Source organism: Strix uralensis, chromosome Z (assembly GCF_047716275.1).
Source record: "Strix uralensis isolate ZFMK-TIS-50842 chromosome Z, bStrUra1, whole genome shotgun sequence".
NCBI classification, from domain to species: Eukaryota; Metazoa; Chordata; class Aves; order Strigiformes; family Strigidae; genus Strix; species Strix uralensis.
This window is the reverse complement of record NC_134012.1, coordinates 4231344-4256152: the sequence shown is the minus strand read 5'-3', so window position 1 is coordinate 4256152 and position 24809 is coordinate 4231344. Positions and strand designations below refer to the sequence as shown.

General features: G+C 51.1%; 1 long non-coding RNA gene across 7 annotated transcripts in view; it reads right to left on the bottom strand.

Moving 5' to 3' along the window:
* LOC141937815 (uncharacterized) overlaps window positions 1-24809 on the bottom strand; it is a 129740-nt gene that overhangs the window by 102621 nt on the left and 2310 nt on the right. For 4 of the 7 annotated variants that reach the window (XR_012627080.1, XR_012627076.1, XR_012627077.1 and 1 more), the window contains exons 1-2: window positions 22619-22758; window positions 10981-11031 (exon numbers count right to left, since the gene is read on the bottom strand). This is a non-coding gene — a long non-coding RNA (uncharacterized LOC141937815). Of the gene's footprint in view, window positions 1-10980; window positions 11032-12929; window positions 13764-17771; window positions 17842-22618; window positions 22759-24809 lie in introns of those variants that run through there. The other 3 variants (XR_012627079.1, XR_012627075.1, XR_012627078.1) reach the window with 3 other exon arrangements.

Sequence of the window (24809 nt, the reverse complement as noted above, 5' to 3'; positions counted from 1 at the left end):
TTCGGTGGCCCAGGACGCCGCGGTGAGGGTCGTGGGGGCGGTCGCCATGGCGGGCGGGTTGAGCTCCAACCTGACAGCGCTCCGGAGCCACGATGGTATCATTAGCCCCGCGCAGCGTGATTTCTCCCTAATCCTTTCTGCAACTTACAACAAGTTTAAATGTCCATGCATGATGTTATTAACTGGCTTTAGTAACCGCTTAAGACCCGGATTTTTTCTTTCCCGATTTTTTTTGTTGTTGCTTTGGGGGGGGGGGTTGTTTGGTTTTTTTTCTGGAGCCTCCACAGCGGACGAGCACACCGGCGCAGCGACAGATCGGTCGCGATAATAACTCAATCCCTCGGCAAGGGGGTACGGGCGGGGGGGGGGGGCGGGGGAGGGCTGTGTGCTAGGCGCCTCCTCGCAGGGCAGGCAGCGCTAATTAGCGATAAGCGCTAACAACAATTAACAGCCGCCCTTAGCAGCGCTGCCCCGTGGGAGGGGCGGGGCGGGCGATGAGCGGGGGGAGGGGGCACAGGCCGGGTACCGGCGGGGCGAGGCGCGGAGCCCCGGGCCCGCCGCATCCAGCCCGGGCGCGGCGCCGCCGCCGCCGCCGGTCTCCCGGGAAACACCAATCAGCGCCGCGGCCGCCCTGCGGGGGGCGGGGCCACGCGGGCGGTGGCCCAATGGGCTGGCTCCCAGCGGCCCCCGCGGCGGCCAGTCGCCATCTGGGCGGGGCAGCGGGAGGCGGCAGGGTTGGTCTAGGCTTAGGCTTAGGCCTAGGCCTGGCTCTGGGCCTCGGCGGCTGCCGCCTCACCACCACCCTCAGCGGCTCCGGGCCCGCGGTTCGGCCCAGACCCGGCGGGGGGAGCCGCGGAGGGGCGCGCAGCCTGGCGGGGCGGCCAGCGAACGCTCAGGCCCAGCGCGGCCTCCTCGTTTGCCTGGAGGATGCCCGCCACGGGTGGAGGCTGCGAGGCCAAAGCTGAGGCCGTTTCCTTCCAGGTGGGGTTATCAACGATAACCTTCCCCTCTGCCCCCGGTGTCCATCCACCATGGACAATACAAAGAGGGAACCCTGCTTGGCAAGCCAAGCTGCCATAGTAATTTTTTCCCGTTATTACTGTCATATAAGGGACAAAATCCAAATGCATGAAGCCTAATGGTGGTTACTTATTGACCTGTTCTGTTTCCAGTCCAAATCATACAGAAGCTGGAGTGGGCAGCCGTGAGCCCATTCTCCAAGGGGCACTTAGGGAGGACAAGCACTGCAAGGTTCGGCTCATGCATAGCTTTACGTTAGTTGTATGGAATTAGGGGGAGAAACAGCTTTTTTAGCGCTTTAATGACACAGACTGAACACCCAACATATCTCTCAAATCTACAGGTCAGCAGCCTGGTTTGAGACTTGGTCCTGCTCCCTGCAAAACCAATGGCACAAGTTCATCCCTGTTAAGACTCTGACCCTGGCAGGTAATCTCCACACCAGCTTCACACCACACGTCGTGGATGTATGTGCATACATACACGCCTGTATGTTTATAGTTAAACACAAGTGAGAGCTTCAAGAAGAGCAAAACAGGTTATTGTTGATGGGCGAGAGTAAAACCAAGAGGCTCCTTTCTCCTCCTTTCCCACTCCCTTCCAGAAAGGCCCATAAAGTGCGCCCTAATTTTTACCTCATGCACTTGCCATTTAGTTAGGAAATTTAATTGTCAAAGCCTGACGTTTTCTTTCTTCTAAATTAAAATAATGGAGGCGGTAAGGGGTAATTAATGTGCTCACTCCAGGGTGAGCAATCTGTGGAAGTGGTCTAGGTTTTAAAAATTAAATGGACTCCTTTTCATTGCGTCTCTGTGGGACAGCTACGCACCCGCTCCCCCCCCCACTTCTGGAGGTAGCTGACAGAAATCAGAAAACAACTTTTAATTCACGTGGGAAGGGCGGGATCTGCCCTAATGGACAGCGTGTCCTTGGCTTTTCCACAAAATATCTCACAACGTCTACTTTAATTGAAACAAAAAGAATGACTCTACCCTATGCTAACGCGTATTAATGGCAACTTTAGGGAAGGGGGAGATGCACTCGTGAATATGCCTGTTCATACAAGCAGCCCTTTCCGGAGGGGTGAAGGCAGCCCCCCACCCCTGGCCGGGTTTTTTACAGCAGGCAGGGAGCTGGTGAAGGCCTGGCTTCTCTTTCTACCTCCACAGACAGAGTTTAAGCACCTGCCAGTGCCACCCTGCTTCTTCTCTGAGCCCGGACAGCCCCAGCTACCCCTCACTCGCAAGTGGTTGCGTGAGAAAGTCAGAAAAGACGATTTCTCCATCACCAACGCCTGCCCAGGCAGCGCGCCGGCCCTCTGCCCCCACCCTGCACCAGTACCCCCAGCATCCAGTGCTGCAGGTGATGGGAAAGGCAGCAGGTGGAGAGGCCGAAGGGGTGCGTTATTCAGCACAAGGGTTGTTACTCATCATTTTGTGGTTTTATGCCAGGAACTGCACGGCGCTTTACAAAACACGGACAGAATCGCAGTTGCTTGGATTGAAAACACAGACATTCTGATAAAGCAGATACGACTAACTCCTCACAATGTCCTTGAACTGTTTCTTAGTCTGCGTTGTGCATGGATGCTAAACAGAGAACTCAACTGAACGAGCAGCACTCATAACAGAAACCGCTATCAAGTGAGGTGGAAAAAAAAAAAAAAAAAAAAAAGAATAGTAGTAGTAAAAACTGAAAGAACTGGAAACATTCCTTCTGGTACCTGGGTCTACACTGAGATGCCCTGATGGATTGCCTTCAGCACGTGGAGAAATACATTTCCCACTGTTTTTCTTATCAGTTTCGGCCTTATTTCTGCTAAACATTCAAAAAGAAAGCTTTCCCTAGACTCAGAAGAAGTGACCTGTGTACGATGGAGTGCGCACTTATTAACATTTTATCAGTTCCAAGCTGGAGGGTTGCAATAGTTGCCGAAGACAAGCTTGTTGGCACCGTTTGTTTTCTTAATTACATAAGGAGCAGTTTGGTAACTTGAACTTCTCAGGAAACGATTAGCCAGCTCTACGCACTGAACCCCAGTTCCCGTAAGAAAATTAAAAAGTTTATCTGGCTAAAATAACTTGTAAATGAACTCATTTTTTTCCCCGCTTCTTTTTGTATTTCATGCATTGTAGGCCCTAGCAATGATATTAGTTCTAGTGTGGGAAAATATTATAATTGAGATCTGGTAAGTTATTTGCAGACTTCAAGTTTTTCTTTACACTGTGCTGACATTTAGTACAGCCCCGGTGAGGGAAACAATGCTGCCATTCATGGCTCTAGACGTAGATTTCAATCGACTTAAGCGGGCACAATGAAACTTGGTCATTCACTGGTTACCCATATTGTGTTCTCAAATTTTCTCTCAGCAAAAGTATAATGACTCAGTATTGTATGGTCGCATAGACAAGGGCTCAGAACAAGAGACACTAGTTTTGTCTGACGGTGTGAGAAAGTCGTGAAGGGATCTTTTCTTCCAGATGGTGTTAAATTCAGCTGCCTTTTTAACATTGGCCTTGCACAGCAATCTGCTGCTCCCTTTTCACAAAGAATAAGCCCGGGTCCCTGCTAGTTAACATGCATACTCACGCAACCTGCAACTTCACTCCAACTGTTTTACAATGCGCTGGTATGCTAAATAAACTCGATCTGGCCTCTCCCAGCGCTAAAACTATCCTTCAAAAAACCGGTCCGCTGATATTTACACTTTCCCTCCCACCACCTCCTTGTCACGTAAAGCTGTATAGGGTTTGATTTTTTTTATCTCCCCACAAGTTTTAAGGAAACGACACCTAACAGATAGATAATCCGAGGAAACATTACTTGCTGCGTGAGCCTCTTAAAGCATAAACTTGGAGGGCATGCTGCCACATTTCCACGTGCTCTCCCAAGTCAGAAGTTAGATTTGCGGCACAAAGGGGGGGGGGGGGGGGGGGGGCGCGGGGGGGGGAGGGAGAGAAATGGGGCGCTTTGCTCCTAAAGCAGCGAAGGAGTAACAGTAATAATAGCAATAACAGCCAAACGTGCTTTATTGATCGATAGTTACGTCACATGAAGAAGGTACAAAACAAATTTAAGACGACCACGGCCAACACGCGATTATAATGCCGATATTTTTCTCGGGTGTTTCCCTTCGCAAATTTACATCAAAGACCGAGGCGCAAGCAACAGCTTAAGTAAATTGACCCCGCTGAATGCCTAAGTAAACAATGGGTTTCCCCAGAAAACAGCTTATGGCCTTAATTGAAGCTCTTTGAGAAAGAAAACCGCGTACTTTGTCATGTAAATGTTAATTGTGGCAGACAATGTCTCTAGGTAAATAGCACCCCTGGACCGGCAGTCAATGAGAGGCGTGCGGGCACGCCGCGGTGAAAGGTTTGGTGGCACAAACACGTTTTCGGATGTAAATAAACAAGGGTCCGCTCGCCGCTGGCTGCGGCTGTAAAACTTTGGCACGTGTAGCGCAGCCAAAACGGGGATTTACCTCAAAACAGCCCGGCCGGCGCTGCCGACAGCCACCGGGCGGGACCCTCCGACCGAAACTGCCGTGCGGGGAGGGTGGGGTGACTTTTGAGGCCAAATTCTTTGTTTTAAATCGGCGGCACCCCTGCTGCTACCGGGACCTGCTGGCTGCTCCCTTCCTCTCACGGTCTGTGGCGTGAAAGGCAAATATTCCCGCTGTTAAACCCCAAAACGGTGTTTTATGTAAGCAGCCCAATTGCGAAGTTAAAAAAAAAATAAATAAAATTTAAAACAAAAAAAAAAAAGGCAGCATGGAGACCTCTGAGCCCCGTTCCCTTATCTCTGATCTTATTTTAATCTGCCTTGGAGACGTCCGGTCTCTAACACCGTATCCTACGCCCGCGGTGCCTCAGGGAAGATGTTTAGGTCAAGTCCAAAGGAAAACGGTACCCTCCACAATTAATCCTCCTCCATTTCGGTGCGAGAGGCGCGCGGTAACGATAAAGACGACTCAGCACCCCAAGTGGGGTCTGTAACAACCCCGGGGAAGGGGGGGGGGATGTGGGCAAGGCCACCCCTTCCCCCCCCCCCCCCCCCCCCCCCCCACTAACCCCCCAACGCCTTCCGCGGGCGAAGGGCGGAACTTGCGCCCGGGAGAGCTGTCGGCCTCCGCGGCCGCGTCCCCTTCGCTCGGCGGATGGCTGCGGGTGGGGGATGCTCTTGGTGTGTTGGGGGGGGGCGGAGTGTGGGGTCCCCCCCGCCGCAGCCCCCGTCCCCCGCCGGGCTGTCCGTCACCGGCTGCCGGGGCACAGCGCTGCCACTTGCCCCGAGCGTGGGAATGGGAGCGCCCAGCCGTTCACATCTCCTGCACGCCGTTTAACGGAATCAATTAGGCAAGACAAGACCCTCCGCTTCCCCGCCCCCCCCCCCCTACACCCCCCCCTTCCCACCCCCCACACCCCCCCCTCCGGTTTTTGTCAGGTCTATATACGTCCTAATTATTTCGGTTGGGGATGCCAGAGCTGTTTCCCGGATAGATCTGATCATCCTTAAACAAAAAGAGAGGAGGCGCACACGTGGGTTTGGGAGTAAATGTCACTTTCATTTCCAATGCTAGGCGCAGAGTAAGGCGCGGAACATTTTTTAACACTTTGACAAGGGGGGAGGCGATCTCGTCTCCATCATGTCTTTCTGCTTCAGTAGCTTCCTCAAGGAAACCCTCTCGGAACAGAGAAGCATCTGTGCTCGCGTTTTGAATAGAAGAATAAAAAATCGGCCATCACTTTTTTTTTTTTTTTCCATCTTTGTGCAGCTCCGCCGAGTTCTTAGTAGATATAAATTATTAAGCTTGCCTACACTTCGGTGTAAACTTTTTCTGAAAGCTTGCTCCCATATTATTTGAAATAAACCCCGATGCTTTGTCTCAGATGCACACAGACAGGTTTTGGGTTCGTTTGTTGTTTTTAGTGGTGTTTTTTTCCCTCAGTTCAGTCCACGCTGTATCATCACCACCACCGTCATCTTCATCATCACCAACTACCGCCTTTATTTTTAAGGCCATTTCATTGCAATGAATCATTTTGCAAAATGAAACTCAGCATTTCCAAATAGCTTTCTACGAGGGGAAAAAAAAAAATCCTCTTAGCCCAGTTAAACGTTAACTGGTCTGGGTTTCTCTTTATTTATTTATTCAACAGCAATAGTTGCACATGCATTGTTTACGATCAGTACTATTTCCTCTGTGCAGCGTCTGGCTATCCGTTCTATGCCATCTGACAACTTCATATTTTGGAATAAGTATGCCATTTAATTTCCTCCACTCCCACCTTCAGCTGTAAAAATGTTAAATTCAATAAGCATTCCTGACCTTTCTCGGTTTTTACTGTCTCTCGCGGTAGTCTTTCATTTTCACACGCAGTACGATGATCTTGAAGGAGTTTTTACTTTCGGTTATCTAGCTTTATGAAGACCAAAACACTCATACAGCTAGATAACCAAAGATAACAACTCGCTTCCCTCAAAGCTTTTTTTTTTTTTTTTTTTTTTTTCCTTTGCTAGAATCCAGATTCTTTCTGACAAACAGGCGTGTTGCTTCCTCCAAGAGTACTGGAGCCGCTTTATAATATTCATCCTTTTTTTGCAATTGTGACCTGGTTTCTGTGTCTGTGTGTGTGTGCGGCTAATAACATCCAAAAGAGAGCTGTTGCCTTCAAAGTTTACTCCGAACTTTTTCGTTCAGCCAGTAATTTCCGGCAGCGGTAGCCAACAATTCGTCTCTTAATGCCAGAAAATAAAACCAGCTATTAAGGTGCGTCAAGCTGCGTTAAGAGAGAGGAGCATCCATCCCTTCACAGGCCTCTATTTGCATTGTAAATCGCTTCGTTCTCACGAAAGACTCTTTAGCCTCTATAAAGACGTAAAAGCCATCGGCAATTTCCAGCGCAGTGTCAGGAGGAAGAAGGAAAAAAAAAAAAAAAAAATCCCATTTCAGTAGAAAGTGACAAGGTGATTCGAGGATGTGGCTCCTGATCCCTTTAGATTAAGCACGGCACAGAGCTTTTTACCAAATGGTGGCAGCTTGGTTGCAAATATCCTGCGTGCGTGCGTGTGTGTTTTAGGGGGGGAAGATCCTCGCTTTCTCGGGGCTCCTAGAGCTGGGGAGGAGAAGATGCGGTCTTGCCTGCTTGCTGCTGCCCCCGGTCTGAAAGAAGGAGAAAAGGGCCATCATTGGAGGGCTTTCAGTGCCAAAATGTGGACCAGCCCGGCAAGGTCAGAGGTCCTGGACCGCGGGAGACCAAGGTAATGATGATGTCATGAGAAATCTCAAGTACACACGGCTATGGATATGCATGAGCGGCCGGCGGGACCCAGCCCGCTCGCCTCCAGCATCCCCGCCGCAGGGAGATCCGCCCGCCGCCTCCACCGTCCTCCTCGCCAGCGCTCTAACATCCATAGACTGGAAGAAAGCTCTCTCTATGGACAGATAAAAGCCGGGGGTTTTGTGGCTTGCTTTTGTTTTTTGGTGTTTTTTTTTTTTTTTTCCCCAGACCCGGCGAGCGCCTTTGCCGGCGTTTCTCTTCTGGCAGCCTCCGCCCGGCGCGGGGGAGACGCGAGGAGGGACTTTGCGGCGGCTCAAAGCGGGGCCTTGCTTTCTGAGGCCGGGATCAGGTCTGTGCTACGCAGTGAGTCGATGTATAATTACACTGACAATTTGCTCCGCCGTGGCGTGGGTGCGGATATGGGGGGGGAGGGGGGTTGGAGTTGGGGGGAGGGGGGGCGAGTTCTGTGGTTTTTAATGGCTTCGCATCCCGGTCGTGTTTCGCGCCTGTAGTAGTGATTTGCGGGTATTTACATCGGGACGGTTGTGCAAGGCGTTTTCCTCTGCCTGTCTGCTGGGAAAGCTGCGAGCACCAGAGCTCAGGCTATTTTATAGCATTCATGCCGCCCCCCCCCCCCCCCCTTACACTTCCCTCCCTCCCTCCCTCCTCCCTCCCTTCCTCCCTCCCTCCCTCTCTCTATCCCTCCCGCCCTCCCTCCCTCCCTCCCAGCCTCTGTGTGTGTGTGTGTGTCTGCGTTAGAATGCAACACAGGTGAACATTGCAGCAATATTTATCTAAGGCTATATATCATCTGGCGAAATGCCTTAATAAAAAACGCTGATTTATCGTTTATTTTTATTAACCTCGTACTTAGAGTGAAGAAATGCATGCTGACATTACTCAAGGAGCCGATGGAGGCAAGTCTTTCTAAACTGTTAGAATGCGTCATGTACAGTTTTAGGATTTAAGTCTCTCAGTTCCCCCACCCCCACCCGCCGAAAAGAACATTATACTTTGAATTATTTAACAGTATAATTTGTATAGAATTTTTATAAGTCTAAAGTGCAAACGCTAAAGGTCTCTCGAGTATACGTGATACAATGAATCTTCTCACTGAGATCTACCATATTTACTGTCGAAATTAATAAATGCACCTCAGCAGCTCGTGCATGCTGCAGTCGGTATAGGATGCACACCGAAAAATTCACAGAACGGAATATGGACCGCTCTGCACTCCTAGAGGAACCAGACTTAAAATTCATGCCGCTACTGTTCTTTCAAGGTGCAAAATGACACACGAAATACCATGCGCTGTGTTCCCGTACAGTCGTAGTCAACGTGCCACATTGCATTTAAATATGTTTGTTTGTAAATTAACCTCTGTTTGCATGTCTTGATATTTCTGGAGGGAAATTTTTGAATGCGTGGAGTTAAATTGAAGTTGTTGTTGCTCTGTGGTGGCTACAGAGCCTGGTTACATGATAAAGTATATGTGTGCTTGTGTGTACATCGGGGAACCGTATGCACATGTGTCAGTCTAGGTACATGTCTGTGCATGTGTTTGTGTTAAAATGTATATGTAGGTGTATGTGGTTACACTGTAAAATGACAACTACATCAACGAGTCCATTTTTATCACAAGATAACATTACGGGAGCATGAAAATGGGGAAGCAATCTCATTTGTCAGACAAGGCCCAAAATTAACACTGCCACCAAGAAGTAACACATACACGTCACTAATTTGCCCAATCTCAAATTCAGCAGCCACATCACTAACGAGGCTACTCAATCTTGCTTTCAGATTCTCAGCGTTTGAAATGGAGCATTTTTAGGGGTTTTTTTAAACAGGTATTAGATACCCTGCTATAGGGGGACCCTACAATTTACCACCGGTGCTCTGTACCTGAGAGACATAAGAGGTAATTGTACTGGTGTTCTTTGTGGGAAACACAAAATGGTTAGAATTCTTATAATGCTGTGCTATTAGTTACTGAGCTTCTTCATTACCTCTCAGGCCATGCAAGCACAACAGGGACGACCGAAACAGACATCTGATACATTCAGAGGCACATGATTATTTTGATATTATGTAAAATTCTAATGAGCTTTTCTGAATTGGCAGATAGAAAGATGTTTTTTTCTGGCAATAGCTAGGGGCAGCAGTGTTGGCCATCAAGCATGTGTTGCACACGACAGGTTTGTGGGCTTCTGCATTAAATTCTTTCAGTCAGAGGCATGAAAATTCAAGTGCCTCTCGTGTATACGTGTGTGTAGACCTGTGCTTATATAGGTATGTGTATATATGATGCATATTAACACACATATGTACATGTTAATGCATGCATGTAAAGCGTGTCACTGGATTTACAGTTAAATACAAGGCGTATTATTGCAAATGGGCATGTTCCAAAGATGCAAGATATACCCTTTAAACACCAAGCCCTATTCTCACGACCAGCTCACTTACACACTGACCTGGGAAGTAACTGCAATCCACCCGTCACGTTTTGTTGATTAATCATTTGGAGCCTCAGACAGTCGAAAGAGCCAACATGACGATTATCACCCCACTGGTCATTAGCCATATTACCAATTACATTTTCTAACTCTCAGACATCTAGCAGGACCTCGAAATCAGCGGGTGTCCAGTAAGACTTGCTCAAAAGTCTTTGCTTTTTCTGAAGATCGCAAAAATGTACACAGCGGTTGTAAAACACATTTCCAAGACTGTGGTGTTGTCTGGCATGTGGAAAGTTTAAGCAACGTGTAGTCCTGAAATTACTGCCCAAAATATCACCTGAACTGTCAAAAGCAGCTGCCTGCTTTCTTCCAGTTTACATAATTGTGTAAAACTTATTTATTCCAAAATCACTGTACGAATGATCTACGGAAGATATGGAATCCAAACATTGACTTTTTCCTCCTACCTCCCTAATAAATTCCCGCTAATGGTCTGTAGATTAGTATGTGATTGCCATGCTTGTTTTCTAATCTTTTTATAGGTCTCCAGATGGCTGTGACGTAAAGAAGAAACATCCTGCGTGGATTTCTTAAGAATAAACAGTCTCTATCGACTTTAAAGAGGAATGCTTATGATTCTCTAATTATTGCAACCAGAGCCCCGTCCCAACGACAGCATCCCCACCTTTCCCGGGGAGGACACACAGGACCCCCCCTCAAGCTGCTGTGGGGTACATAAGAAGGATGTAGCATTACATAAATCCCATTTTCGCACTAAATTATGACAGAATTCACGTAGATGTAAACCGCGGCACACCAGGCCACCCCAGGCCAGCTTTCCCTGCAGAGCATCCCTTTCCTCCCAGCCAGGTAAGTCACTTGGCTGGCTCGCCTTCCAATAAAGGTGCCTCCTCATTTGTTTTGTGACCACAATTCCATTTTACAGGCTACTGCAGATTATACCTCTGTCATGTTGAGCGTATGGCATGCAAAGGGGTATCTGATACAAAACCGAATGACGACATAAGAAAAGCCAGACTATCGAGAATTCAAAGTCTCGGGGGGGGGGGGGGGGGGGGGGGGGACCAAAACAAAACCGCAAACAGTCAGTAATTACACGTGGAAAAGCTGCGTGCTGTTAAAGAACATGTATTCATATCTGTAGGTAACGCATATCGTATCGTCTGACTTTTATTAAATAAAAAAATAAAAATTACCTTTTCTTGTCGTGATTGTCACTCCCTGTGGTCCGTCCGCGTTGTCTAAACCTGAAAAATAGCCAGAAAAAAAAAGCAAAAGATCATGATTGAACGCTTTCAGTGTTTGGTTCTTGTTCATGAAATATATGTGAGCAGGTAAACCTGTGTGTGTTCAGAAGGCGCCGAGTATATTAACTTCTGCGGTTATTAAATAAATCGCTAAAACGCTTGGCTCTAGATTAAACGGGAAAATAACTAGCCACATTTCCTGCAGATCATCTAACGTGACACAAAACAGATATGAGTAATGTACTCCGGTATCTGCAGGGTTAAATGTGGTAATCAATATTTACAGGAAATAATGCGGATAATATAATTTTTAAAAGAGCAAACCGCATCATTATTTCTGGAGAACTATGCTTAAAAATGAAAGGTTAAGAACATTGTTCAGGGCCGCTTGAATAGAAGTGACGAAAACTACAGAGGCAGATATAGGATTTGCATACTATAAGCTGCCGGTTGCTTAATAAAGGATGGAGGCTCCACCTAGCCTTCAGTTCAAAACATGCAAAACACATTAAGCCAGCGTTTCCCCGCCAGATTTCCCAGCTCTTCCAGACCGCCGGTGTCCTGAAACCGGGATCACCGGGAAGGCATGCTCTCTATTTACAGCCCTGCGAGAGTATCAAGAGCCGCGGGGGTAAATAAATACAACGTAAGCTACTCGCTTTCATTACATCATATCGATTACATCAGCCTCAGCTTAAAAAAAAAGCACGTTGTTGTTGTTGTTGTTATTATCATCACCATTGTTTATTATTATTATTACCATTACTGTTATTATTTCTCAGGGAGCAGCAGAGTCCTATTTTACGGTTTCCCGGGCGGGGGGTGGACCGGAGTTGCCGAGGGATGCTACTTTTTTTTGGCGGGAGGGATGAAGGGATGCAGCGGGGCATCCCTGGACGAGTCCCCCGCTCCAGTGACACCCAGGAACGCGGTCGGCGGCCGTGCCGCGCTTCCTCGGCCCTCCCCGGGACCCTGCCCAGCTTCCCCTCCCCTCCCCGATCCCCCCCATCCCGTCCAGAGGCGCGCTCCTGAGCCGGGCTCAGCCGAGCTGGGCCCGGCTCAGCGTGCGCCGCAGTCCCCCGCCGCCTCGGCCGGGAGAAGGAGAGTGGCAGGAGCATCACGCGTTTATCAAACACCACCCCCCCGCGCGCGGAGGGGTGCGTGTTTTGACCGGGCTGTATTTTGGATAACCCGGGAAGTGATGACTGCTTGCTCCGGGTGACCTGCTCCGTGCGGAGGTAGCGGATGGACTAACTGCAGCGAACAGTTCCTTGCACCCCCGCCAGCCGCGACACATGCCTTCAGCTTCTCTCTTTTTCCCCCTTTTCTCCCTCTTTTTTCTCCCCTCCGCTTTTTTCCCTTTTCTTTTCTTTTTTTTTTTTTTCCCTATATATATATGTATAGCTCGAATATATAGAGGCCACAGGAATGAGTTCCTATACTCCAGCCCTCTGAATGTTGGTTCCTGTCCCTGCACGCTTCCCGAGGACACCCAGGCATTGCCAAAAATCTCCCCGAAAAGCCACGGCCCCGCTTTACGCCGGCAGCCTGCCGGATAATTAACAGTTCCCGCACCTCACTACGCCCCACAACCAACAGGTTTAGTAGCATCAGACGCACAAAATCGGCTCACCGGCGTAAGCGCCGTGTCAAGTTATAAACCCTGCTTTATTAATCAAATTTCCCTCGCCGAGGGCGGCTGGAAGTGGCCGGAGCCCCGCCGGGGCGACCCGCTTGTGTTGCCCGGCCAGAGGCGGCCCCAGACCGGGCTCACCCCGGCCTGCCAGGGGCTCAGTATCCCCGATTTTGCATGGAATTCAGGATCGTTCTACCCTACACCCCCCCCTCCACCACCACCCCCCCCACCACCCCCCAAACACAGACGCGGCGGTACTTACATTTCTTCGTCTTTATCAGAGAAAGATTTGACCCCAGATCTGTGGGGTGAGCTGAGCCTCCGGTGGCAAACAAAGATCCCCACGGACAAGACCCCTCGAGGCAGAGAAAGCTCTTTCACGTCTCCAAAAATTCACGTCTTTCCCCTCGCCATCCCTATTTAAAAGTGCCGCTTAGCTCCACGGTGTTCTTCTTATGCGAAAGGCCCTAAAAGAGTTAGAAATCTTCCATCCAGGAAAACAGGAGAGAAACGCAGAAAGTTGGCTTGGGTTTGTCTTTTCTTTTTTTTTTTTTTTTTTTTCCCCCCCTTTTTTTCCATATTGCTTCCTACGCCCCGGAGTAGAAAGTGAAGTGTTGTATGTGAAGCTCTGCAAGTTTTTTGGGGGGGTTGGCCAAGGTCTAGTCCAGCCCTCTCTGCTGAGGAGGACGTGCTCTGAAATTCAACCAATTTCCCCAACGCTTTTGTTGCTGATGAACTGAAGCCCTATTGTTCATCCATTGCCACGGTCTTTTTCAGTTCCTACTATGCCTTATGCGTTGCCAGAGATAATGAATTTGGACCAAAAACCTCTCACAGTCCCATTCTGACAGACGGAACAAATTAGAAATGTCTAGTCTAAAGAAGAGCAATGGCTACCTTTTCCTAGAGAAGGAGGAAAGCGCGCATTTCTTTGGAAACTTAAAAAAAAATAATGCAGCAAAAGGTCGAGTTTTCTAAGGTGTTTTCCTCCAGCTAACTTCTGAAGAACAGTTTCTTCCGAGACTTCTTTTGGGGAGGCACTGCCGTTTTGTGCAACTTTGTCCAAATCAACCAGCCGGACAACAGCAAGGGGAAAAAAAAAAAAAAAAAAAAAAAAAAAGAAAAGGGGGGGGGAATTAGAAAAAAATCATGGTGCTAACAAAAAAGACTTTCTTCCCATCCCTGCTGTCATGCAAACTTGTAGCGTGACCTCTCGCCGCTGGAAGGAGGGTGTCCTAAAGAGCTGCCGGTTCCTTCTGTCCCCTCTTCTCCATCGCTCCGGGTTTGGAAACAGCGTGAAAACGCCCGTCAAAGCCCCGTCTCGGTTTTAGGGCGCGGGAGGCGGGCGGAGAGCAGGGGCGGGCGGGCTGGAAGAAGTTTGGATGTGCGCCGGAGCGGGAGGGGTGCGTAGAGGGAGGAGGGATGGAGGGAGGTGGTGCGCGGCGAAGGGGGAGCAGGACGGCTCCCCTCTGTCCCTGCCTGGGGGGTATACTGCTGGCCCCCCACTCTGCGGCGGCTTTACACGACACCCAGACCACGCCTGGGCAGGTGTCAAGGAGTGTGGGTATGGGAGGGGGGGAAGGGGGGGGCTGCGAGGGGTAGGGGCGGTCGGGGAGGAGCGACGCTCAAAAATTAATATATATATACGTGCTACACACCGCGCGGATATAGATGTGTGTGTCTGTATACGGTGCCAGATGGGCGTCCCTGCCCGCAGCACGGCTGCAGGGTGCGGAGAGGGCGCTTCCGCCGTCCCCGAGCGCGGATATTTCCGCGGATTTAAGCGGGGACAGCCCCGCCGCAGCACCCGGGCATCCCCCGCCGGCACAAGCCCCTCGGGGACCCGGCGGACAAAGACATCTCTGTGCGGACCAACCGAGGGAATTCAGGAGGAGTTCACCCCCACCCCCGGCTACACTAAAAACAAACAAAAAAAAATGCTGCGAGGATTTATAAAAGTCCACACCGCCCCCCCCTCCGCCCCCCCCCCCGACTCCTCGGCCAGAAATACACTCGCGTTTCCACTCCCTGGCGTGGGTATTTAAGTTGAGTTGAGGTGTTTGAATGGAGAGCAGTGCGTAAGCGTGCGGGGGGGTGGGGTTGGGGGGGGGGGGGGGGGGTGGGGGGGTACGGGTGTGCAGCCCTCGCTGGCAGCCGATTTGCCGTGGGAGCGACCGTACCAAGGTCCAGAGACATGCTTTGGAGCATCTCTCAGCAGGCTAACACATAAATAAATAAATAAAATTTTAAAAATTAAACTAAAAAATTATTAATAATATCAATAATAATACTAATAATAATAGTAAAAAAAAATAAATCGGGTCCTCACAGAGAACGCGCCCCCCCCCCGTTTCCAAACTGCCCGGCTGCGTTCAGTCCTGCCGGCAGAAACTCCCCTGGCGCTAAAAGTTCTCCAAACATCGTTGTGCACCAAAGGGAAAAGGCGAGGGGGGGGGGTGGGGGTGTAGAAAAAAGGAGCACAAACCGCTCCCGTCCACCCTCGTACCGGCCACTTTCCCGCCTCCATACACCGAGCCCCCGTTTATACCGCTTCCCTCCCCCGCGATGGAGCACCGGGTGGGAAGAGGGGGAGGATGACGATCGCTGCAAAGCCGGGAGAGCGGCTTTGACTTGCAGATCAGACCGGCGGGGTCTGAGACTAGACTTAGCGGCTGCAATCCCTCGCCTACGTCTGCCTCCCCCCCGCCCCCCCTCCATCGCCCCCCGGCCGGTGGCCCCCAGCCCCTCTCCCCGAAACCGCGGTGAGCCGGCGGAGCACCGCTGGTCGCCCGCAGGGATGCTTGGGCTCCGCTGGCTCAACGCGCCTGTGTCATGCAATATTTTGGGGAGGGAGCAGTGGCAATTTTATATCCATCTATTTATTTATTTATTTTAAATTAGCCGGAGTTTTCTATTTCCCGCTCGTCGCCTGATGAAGAGAAGCAGCAAATAACGTCCCATTAAAAAAAAAAAAAAAAAAAAAAAAAAAAAAGGCAGGACGGGCTCGGCGGTGCTCCGGGGAGGTGGGCTTTGTTTGGAGTCGGGAGGGGGGGGGTGAGGGGGGGGGCGGGCGGGCTGCTGCTTGCCGCCGCCGTTGCTGCCAGTGCTCATTTCATCGGGCAGGGGCGCGGAGCGGCGCGGCAAAGCGCGGCCAGGCAGCCTGCGCCCCCCCGCGGACGGTGTCTGCCGGCTGCCTCCCCCGGCGCGGAGCGGCGCGGAGCATCGCGTTACCGCCTCCGCGGCTGCGCCCCCCCTCCCCGCGTCCCCCATCCCCGTTTCACGTTCAAGGTTTAACGGCGAGGTCACGTCCATTGACGTCAGCTCGAGGCATACTGTACGTCCGGCTACATTTACATACATCAAGGAAATAAGGGCATTAAAAAAAAAAAAAAAAAAAAGAAAGAAAGAAAGAAAAGAAAGAATATGCAAATCCCGCCGCTCGGAGAAGAGACCGCGGATTCTCGGAGCGATCGCCCCTATTGCGGAAGATCCTAATTAACGGAACAAAAAATCGGGCCTCCCCTCTCCTTCCAAACATCATCATCATCATCAACAAAACAAACATCCCCGAAATGAGCGATGCGGACCGGGCTGGGCGCGGAGAAGAGCGCGCCTGGGAGCGGGCGGCTGCGGTGCACGATCCGGGCTCCGCCGCTGCGCCATTCTCCTCTCCTCCTCCTCCTCCTCCTCCTGCTGCTCCTCTCGGCTCCAGCGTGTATTACTTTTAATACTGATGCATATGTAAAGGTATATTTGCATTTTTTTTAATTTACTGAAAGTTACAGGTTATCGCTTTTCCTTTCATCTCTCCTCTCTTCCCCCCCCCCCCCCCCCTTTAAATACCTTCCCTCTTTCCCTTTTTTTCCTATTTCCCCCGGTTTTTGGCGAGACTCTGCTGTGTGTGCGTCTTTATACTCAGTTTCCTCCATGCTTCTGTTTCTATAACGTTACAAAATAGGCACCGCGCTAATATTACAAATCAAGGTGCACAAGATGCTTATTGGGTCTTAAGAGGAGAGGAGGATCTCATTGCCCTGCTCAGCTATCATACCGCTAGCTCGAAACTGGAAGTTTGATCGCCTAATTAACTTCCTATTAGGAAAAAAAAGAGGAAAAAACCAGACCCAAAACGTTTTAAGGTATAAGGCGGTATAAGATAACGCGTGTAACGCGGACTGTTTCAAAGGATTTATAATATCTCATTGCTGTATTACGGCCTATAAGCGCGCTTATATCTGCCTTGATTTCAGGAAGCTTTTATTTCAAAATCTTCTCTTAAAATGTGTAGACCCAGGTACGGAGACCTTTCTCTGAGGAAGACATTTTGTATGTTCTGTCTGAAGTGCTGCATTATTAAATGTATTACATCTCCTTTTGACGTGTGTAGCTTTAAACCCGCTGCCTATTTCTTTACAGAAAACGCATTTTTAGAGGTTATTTTAAAATATTGCCGACAGCATTACATCTGCTTTATCCGAAAATTCCCAGGCCTTGAATTACATTACAAACACTGTCAGCACATTTCGGTTTACCTTAATGGGGAAATTCTTACAAGAAAGAAGAGTAGAGAGAAAAGTAGTTTAAATATGATTAAAAACAGAACGTTACTCTCTTTCTATAGTCCAGCATGTTATGTTTTTAAACCAGCAACGTTATTCCATGAAAAACAACACCCGCCCGTACACGCATTTTTCCTCTTTTTTTTTTTTTTTCCCTTAAAAAGAAAAAGTCCAAGTGCATGCATAGATAATTAGTTACACTATGAATGACTTACCTGCATGAACGTATAGGGCAAAAGTTAGCCCTCCCCAAAGACTGTCATGCATGTATTTTTTTTTTTTTAAATAAAGAGCAGAGTGTCATGCTCGGTCTGTATTACTCAGTGCCTGTTTCACCACATGTACACTTTAATTCTTTGGCGTTTCTTACGGTATTTCCAGCGCTACCTCTCCCTACGGTTTTACGAGCTCTACACTGATCTGTCGCCCAATAAAAAGCGGTCAGATGGCTACACGTAAAACATTAAAAAACCAACAACAACAACAACAGAAAACCCTACCCCAAGAAGGAAACGGACACCATCATCCGCTGGGTTAGCTCTTACCTTACCACACATAGCAACAATTCATTAGAAAAGTACCATTTTTACACGTTTTTACCAAGACCGAGTGCCGGGGACTCCCGGCCGGCGGTCGCAAACCCACCCTCCCTCCCCCGCTTTTAATTAGCGCACGTGCAGCCCCCCGCTCCCCCGCCGACCCCTATTAGCATATGCAGAGAGGGGGGGCGGAGGTGAGCGCGGGGGCTCACGCCTGTGTCCGTCTGTCCGTCCCCACAGCACACCCCCCCCTCCTCCACCCCACCCCCCCCGTCGGCCGCCTCCCCGCTTGCTTACGCCTACTCGGAGCGGGGGGGGGGGGGGGGGGTCGCCGCTGTCGCTCCCGGAGCACCCCCCCATCCCCCCGACCCCCCAGGATGTCGGGGGTCCGCGCCTCAGCATCCCCCCCTCCCGCCCCTCCCCGCGTTACCATACGGCGGCGGCGTTTGAATGAGCCCCCCGGAGGAGAGGGGGGGGCGGTGGCAGCGCGCCCCTCCCCCGCCCTGCCTGCGCCGCTGCCTGCGCCGCTGCCTGTGCCACGGGCAGCGCGGGGACAGCTGCCTCCCCTCCGCCACTTGCCACTTGAACGTGAACTCGACGGGTGGAATAGGAACAATAAATACCGTGTTCCCCCCCCCCCCCTCCTCCCCGTCCCCCCGCCCTGCACACGCGTTACCTAATACCGGCCTTTTACAGCTAAAAATACGGGCGCGTATATTACGCTGCGCATCTGCACGGCTCACCCCAGGTGTTCAAAACGCCACCGAAGTTGGCGATTGCACGGATTTCTGCCAAGGGTAGATAGATAAATAAATGAATCAGTACATAAAAGCACTAATAATGCTCAGATTTGAAGTGGCCGCTACAGCCGCGGAGATGAGACAGGGCGCCAGGTTGAAAATAAATAAATGCATGAAATAGACCCACTTCCTCTCCTTCTCATTTTTTCCCCCCACCTTCACCTTTTTTTCTTTTTCTCCCCCCCCCCCAACGCCTTTAATACCTAGACTCTAAACCGAGTATTCAGCATTTTACACTGAGATTTTCTCCCTCGTCTCTTCAGCCCTCTCTCTCTCTTCTTATCAAAAGGTAAATAATCGGAACTGCATATCACTCCTCACGTGAATATACCTGTTTTGACATTGTTTACATATTATTTTAGAAGAGTGGAGATGCAGGTATAGAGAAACGTGGGGTTTTTTTTTTTTCTTGTTTTTTTTTTTTTTTTCTTTCCCCACCCTGCAAGACTTAAATACTGAAACGAAAAAATGTAGAATGGCAAACATATGATACCAGGTGAAGTAACTGAAATTTGGCATGAGGAAAATTTTTTTTTTTTTTTCAGTAAGGAAACAAGCTGAATTTAGAGTTTTCTGCCTACGCACACACACAAATATCATAATTTGAATTCCTTACACAATAGCTTCCAGTGCGGATACACCTGCCTTAGAAATAATAAAGAAAACCCCAAAACCATACCCCTTCTCTCTGGTTAAGAACATCTGCCCCGATTGGAGGTAAAAAGGTAGAAACCAAGCGGAGCGGCAGGAGAAGAGGGGGCGAGAACTGCAATACTTTCCTCCAGACTTCAAATAATCGCTAAATGGTGAGATTTCCGGGCAGTGACGTACAGCAAACTCTTTGTTAGGGGCGTTTTTAGTGAGCGCGCAGACCGTCAACTTCAGCCCCAGCCCGGGATAAGCGGCCAAAGCCCCCGAGTTCCCACGCACGCCTTTCAGCGCTGGCAGAAGGGGAACGAGACCCATTTTCGCGATGGCTTTTCTGCTTTTTTTTTCTTTTTTTTTTTTTTTAAATTTTCTTAATCAGTTTAATACCCGGGCATAACATAAACCATCGGGTATAGGCGAGGTTGGAAATGCACGGTTATTTCGCTATTTTCCATAATTACGGCCTCACGGAGTCAACCTGCTTTTTTCTTCTTTTCATTATTATTATTATTTTAAATTTCGATCTGGGCATGCAGGGTTTTTATTCCCTCTCCCCCCCTTTGCACCCCCCCTCGGCGGGCCGGACCCCCACTTGTGAGCTGGTGGGGAGGAGGCGGGGGGGGAAAGGCGGGCAGGACGCGGGGACGGACGGACGGACACCCCGCTCCTCTGCGGTGCCTTTCCCACCCCCAGAGCCCCCTCGGCTGCTCCGGAGGGCACCGGGCACCGGTCCCCCCTCCAACCCCCCCCCCCCCCATCTCCCCGGTCTTGGTGGTGGCAGCGGGGGGACAGCGACACCTGCCGGTACCTGCCGCGGGCAGGAGCAGGCAGGACCCTGCGCCGGGTGCGGTTCCCGCTGCCGCACGGCTCCTCCCGGGAGGGCAGAGGGGCCGCTCTCCCCAAATCCTACCCCTCGCCGTCGTATCTCCACCAAAAAAAAAAAAAAATATATATATATATATATAGACCTGGCGGGAGTAACGATAAGCCCGGCAGAGCGTCCCGCGGGGGGACTGGCAGCACCCCCGGCCCCACCTGCACCCCCCGTCCCGGCACCTTCCACACACGGAGGGGGAATTGTCACACACACACACACACACACCCCCCCCCCCAGCTCCTCCGCGCTGCGCATGTTAATCGCGGCATCAAAATATGGTCTCGCTCTATGGATGCTTGTTTGAAGAAAAACTGGGTTTATGAACGGTGGGGGGGAGGCGGGGGGGGGGGTGGGGGTGTGCGGCTGCAACATCCCGGGGAACGTTAATATTTCAATATTCGTCCCTGCAGAATGGCCCCATTCTTCATTGAATTCGTACCGGTGCTGCGTGGAAAGACCTTTTTCTCGGAAGCACTTGCTAGCTGTACCAGGCTTTGCCTTTCCCCGATTTTCCCTTCCTCTTTTTAACAGCAGTAATGAAAATGAAAGGTTTGATGTTACCGAAAAGCAGTTTTTTACGAGCAGGAATGGCGGTGAGGAGCTCCCATCGCGGCACGTTGCCAGGAGGAAGACGCACTCCCGCGAAGTTGGAGGTTACGTTTGATTGGATTAACCGCCGCTTTTTTTTTTTTTTTTTTTGTTATTTTGGTAGTTCATTAGCCGAGCTTCCGCCGAGTCGGTGTGCTTCGATAATTGATTTCCCACTTCTCCTTCTAGGAGTTTGGGTTGTCTCGTACCTCAACAGACTGCGAGCGGAGGAAGGAATAACCCGTTTCTTTCGGAGGACGCTTCTTCTGAACCTGCGGGAGTTTATTTCTTCTTGGCCCCCCCACCAAAAAAAAAAAAAAAAAAAGAAAACAAACAACCAAAAGCCAACAAAAAATTCGTGCTGGGCTTTTACAGTGAGGAAAGGCTGTGGGCTCACAGATACCAGATATTTATATCAAAAGCTGGCTAGCACACGCGTGGCGTGGCTGCTCCTCGCGTGTTTTAGCTGTCGTGCACCGAGGCAAACCAACAAAACCCGGCTGAATCTCCCAGATCGTAAAACCCGAGTGTGAATTATTCCTCCCCCGCCCTTACTCCCAGGTGTCCTGCTGCGGATGGACGCGGTGGGTCTCGCTCGGGGAGACTGAAAAAATCTGGATTTTAAGCAACGACAAAACCCCCGAAGGGGCTGCAGAGGTGCTTCGGTGCACCCGGGACGGGGGACACACACACACGGCGGCGTTTGTCCGTCCCTCCTTCTGGGGAGGGCGTTTGTCCTTTAGTCCTAGTGACACCGCATCTCCTCGCCGTGCCGTGCGGACGGACAGACAGACGGACGCCGATGCCGGGGACGGTTCCCACGCTCCCGGAGCACCCCCACACCCCCTTCTCTCCCCCCTCCCCGAGCCGGGACGGCGGCACCCTCATTAAAATCTTGCCGGTTTTGATGCGCATGCCTGTTGACAAAAAGTTTCAGAGACCTCCCAGCGCATCCACCGCGACGGGTATCAGGGGCGAACAACAACACCCACCCCCCCCCCCCCCCCCACCGCGCCCCGAGGCACCGGGTAGGGCAGACACGCAGAACCCCTCGCCCTAAGACACCCCCTTCCCCGTTTTCTTCCCCAACTTTCAGTAGGAATCAAGGAAAGGGTGAACGACGGCACCGGGAGGTGCAAACCCCCCGTCCTGCTTCGGCGTGCGGCCGACAGACAGACTGGTGCAGAGGGATGGAAGGACGCTCACCCCACCTCCACCTACCCTTGCAGCACGCCAGGTCCCCCCCCCCCGGCTCTTTCACACCCCCAAAAAGACGCTCGGCGGGGGCAGAAAGACCTGTAGCCAGGCTGTAAATCCTCTGCGCTCTGACCCCATCCCCCTTCCAGGACAGACCGTCACACCCACCCCATAACGCGCCCTCCCAACTCCCCCCCGCCCCCCCCCCCCCTTATTTTGATTTCTCCCCGGGATACACACACCCCACAGCCCCCCACACTCACCTGGCCTGCCCCCCCCCTCCCCTCGCGGGTGCCCCACGGACCCCGCAGAAGTGATCCCCCATCAGGTGATCGGGTTTGTAATCCAACAGCTTCTGCTCGTGTAAATACGGTTTGTCACTGACCGTAAGAAATTGGGGGGTGGGCGAGGGGGGTGTTAAACAGAAAAAGGAGCTGCAGAGGAATTCTGTCCCTCCGCCGTCCGACAGGAACGCCTCCCCAGCATCCGCCCCCCACCCCGCAGCACCCCGTTCTGTACGGATCTCAACTTCCCCCCCCCCGCCCCCCGGGGAAAAATCAACTTTCCCCCCCCGCTCCGTGTTTTCAGGAGGCCGAGGGGGGGAGGTCGGCGAGAGGACAGAGAGCCGGGAGGGGTGGGGGGTGCCCCGCCTCACCCCAGACCCGGACACGCTTCAGCCGCGGGGTGAGACGGCGCGGCCGGACCGTACCGAGACCCCCCCGCCCCCCCCCCCCGGTACTCACAGCGGTCCCTCCGCGCCGCAGCCGCCCGGGAGAGGCTCCTTCATCCCGGCCCTGCTCGCCCGGAGCAGCTCGGGGGGGGGGGAGACGGAGGGGAGGAAGGAGGGAGGGAGGAAGGGAGCGAGGGGGGCGGCCACGGGTGCTGCCCCACACCGGGCCGCGACGTGGCTTCTCCCTCCCTTTCCCCCGGCATTTCCCACCCACTCCCTCCCCCAAATCAGAAAGCCGCGGGGGACGGGGACACGTCTATCGGGGCGGTCCTTCCTTCGGTGACCCCCCCCTCCCGGCAGAGCGAGAAGTCGGGGATCAGCCTGGGGGGGGGGGGGGGGGGGGGACTCGGATTTGGGTCTGAAAGAGGGGAGAAGGGGCTCGGGGGCTGCCCACTTGGACGCGAGCCTCACGCCGAGAGTGGGTTGGCGACTCGGGGGGGGGGGGGGGCATTGCCCTTCCCGCGCCTGGCATCGCCTCCCTCCTTCCTGTGGTCGTTACTATTATTACTATTATTACTATTATTATTATTCCAACACGTACTAATAATGAATTAGTAGCAGCCGCGGCTGGCCGCGACGGAGGACGTTTTCTGGGGGGGAAGGGGGGCTCTGCTGGGGTGGGTCTGCCTGGGCATCGCTGCCGCCGCTCCGCCGGTTCCCGGGGAAGGGCAGCACCGCAGGACCCGTGGTGAATGAGACAGGGGGGGTTAATGAGCTGCATCCCCCCCCCCTCCCCAACCCCGATATAGCAGGGGGGACGCTCCCAGCCCACCCCTGTCCGAGGGGCTGGCGGGGGGCTCGCTCTGGACCCCCTCGAAACTTGCGCGTTTCCAGCGTTGTACCCGTTGCCCCTCCGATTGCTCAGCGGAAGATTTTTTTTTTTTTTGGCGATTTTCTCCCACAGGTTCATCGAAAACTTGTTCGCGTTGGTACCGGCCGGGGACGATGCAACCCCGACGCGTTTGGGGTGAGACCCCCACATCTGTGATTGCCACATCTGCCACGATTTGCGAGCGATTTGCACGCCCGAGATTGCATCATGCTAAGCCTTCTTCCCTCTGTGATGCAAATGACGGCAAAATACGATTTGCCATGTAGCTAATTGGAGCGGAGCACAGCACACCGTCAAGGCTGTGGTTTCTGGAGGGTTATGCAAGTTTCGCCTTCATACAGAGCGAAAAACAGCAAACGCTAATATTTGCCAACGCGTTCTGGGGACGTTTATACCTTATGTAGACTGTATCTCCATAAACAAATAATGTAATGAGAGATTGTACTAGTGATATCGAAATAAAATCAATAAGTAGGAAGTATATTATATTTAAAACCAGTTTGCACTAAAATAAAAATAAATCTCTGATGCTTTAGCATAAACAAACAAAAAAAGTATTGTAACCATCCTATATTATGTCCGGGAATTGTTTTTAATCTCGTATCGATTTTGGTGTTATATAAAATTATTAATATAATAAATTCAAACAGCTAAGTCAGACTAAATTGCGAGTTACTATTATTTAAATTATCGGAATAAAATCCATCGAATAATGTTGATCGTTCTAATGAGCACGGAAACGTTTTCCTTTTCATTTCCTTATTTTCAAAACAGAAACTAAAACCTTTTAGAACTGACTTCCTTTCCCATCGGAAGGGTTGACATTGGAACAGCCGTCTGCATACTCTTGCTGTATTGTGCCACTACCTGAAGCTCGTAAAAATGAACAAGCAAGTTCCTGAATTTGCTTCCCCCCCCCCCCCCCCCCCGCCCCTTTCTTTGCCCTGCCTATAACCGCTGCTGTTGATTACATCTACTCACTTTCTCGTACGGAGCATCCACTCCCTGGTGTGTGTATCTTTCCAAACGCACTCACACTCAGGTTTATTCTTCTTTAAAGCAGTTACTGATAACGTCAGCACGCTTTTGCTTTTTCTTTTCTTTTTTTTTTTTTTTCTTTTTTTCTTTCTTTCTTTTTTTTTTTTTTTAATAGGGATACATGAAAATTGTTTGCTACTTCGAAAATGAGCTAAGCTCTTTCTGGGCAAGTCAGCGCCAGTGATGTTAGGCATCAGTTGCTGTCAAGCTCTAAGAATTCAAGCGGGAAAAAAAAGTGGATTATTAAGCACGGAATCATCACGAAATTGGTTCTAAACCCATTGAATCGGGGCAATTGATTTTAAAGGGGAAGAATTTGGCTCAGTTCAAGTTA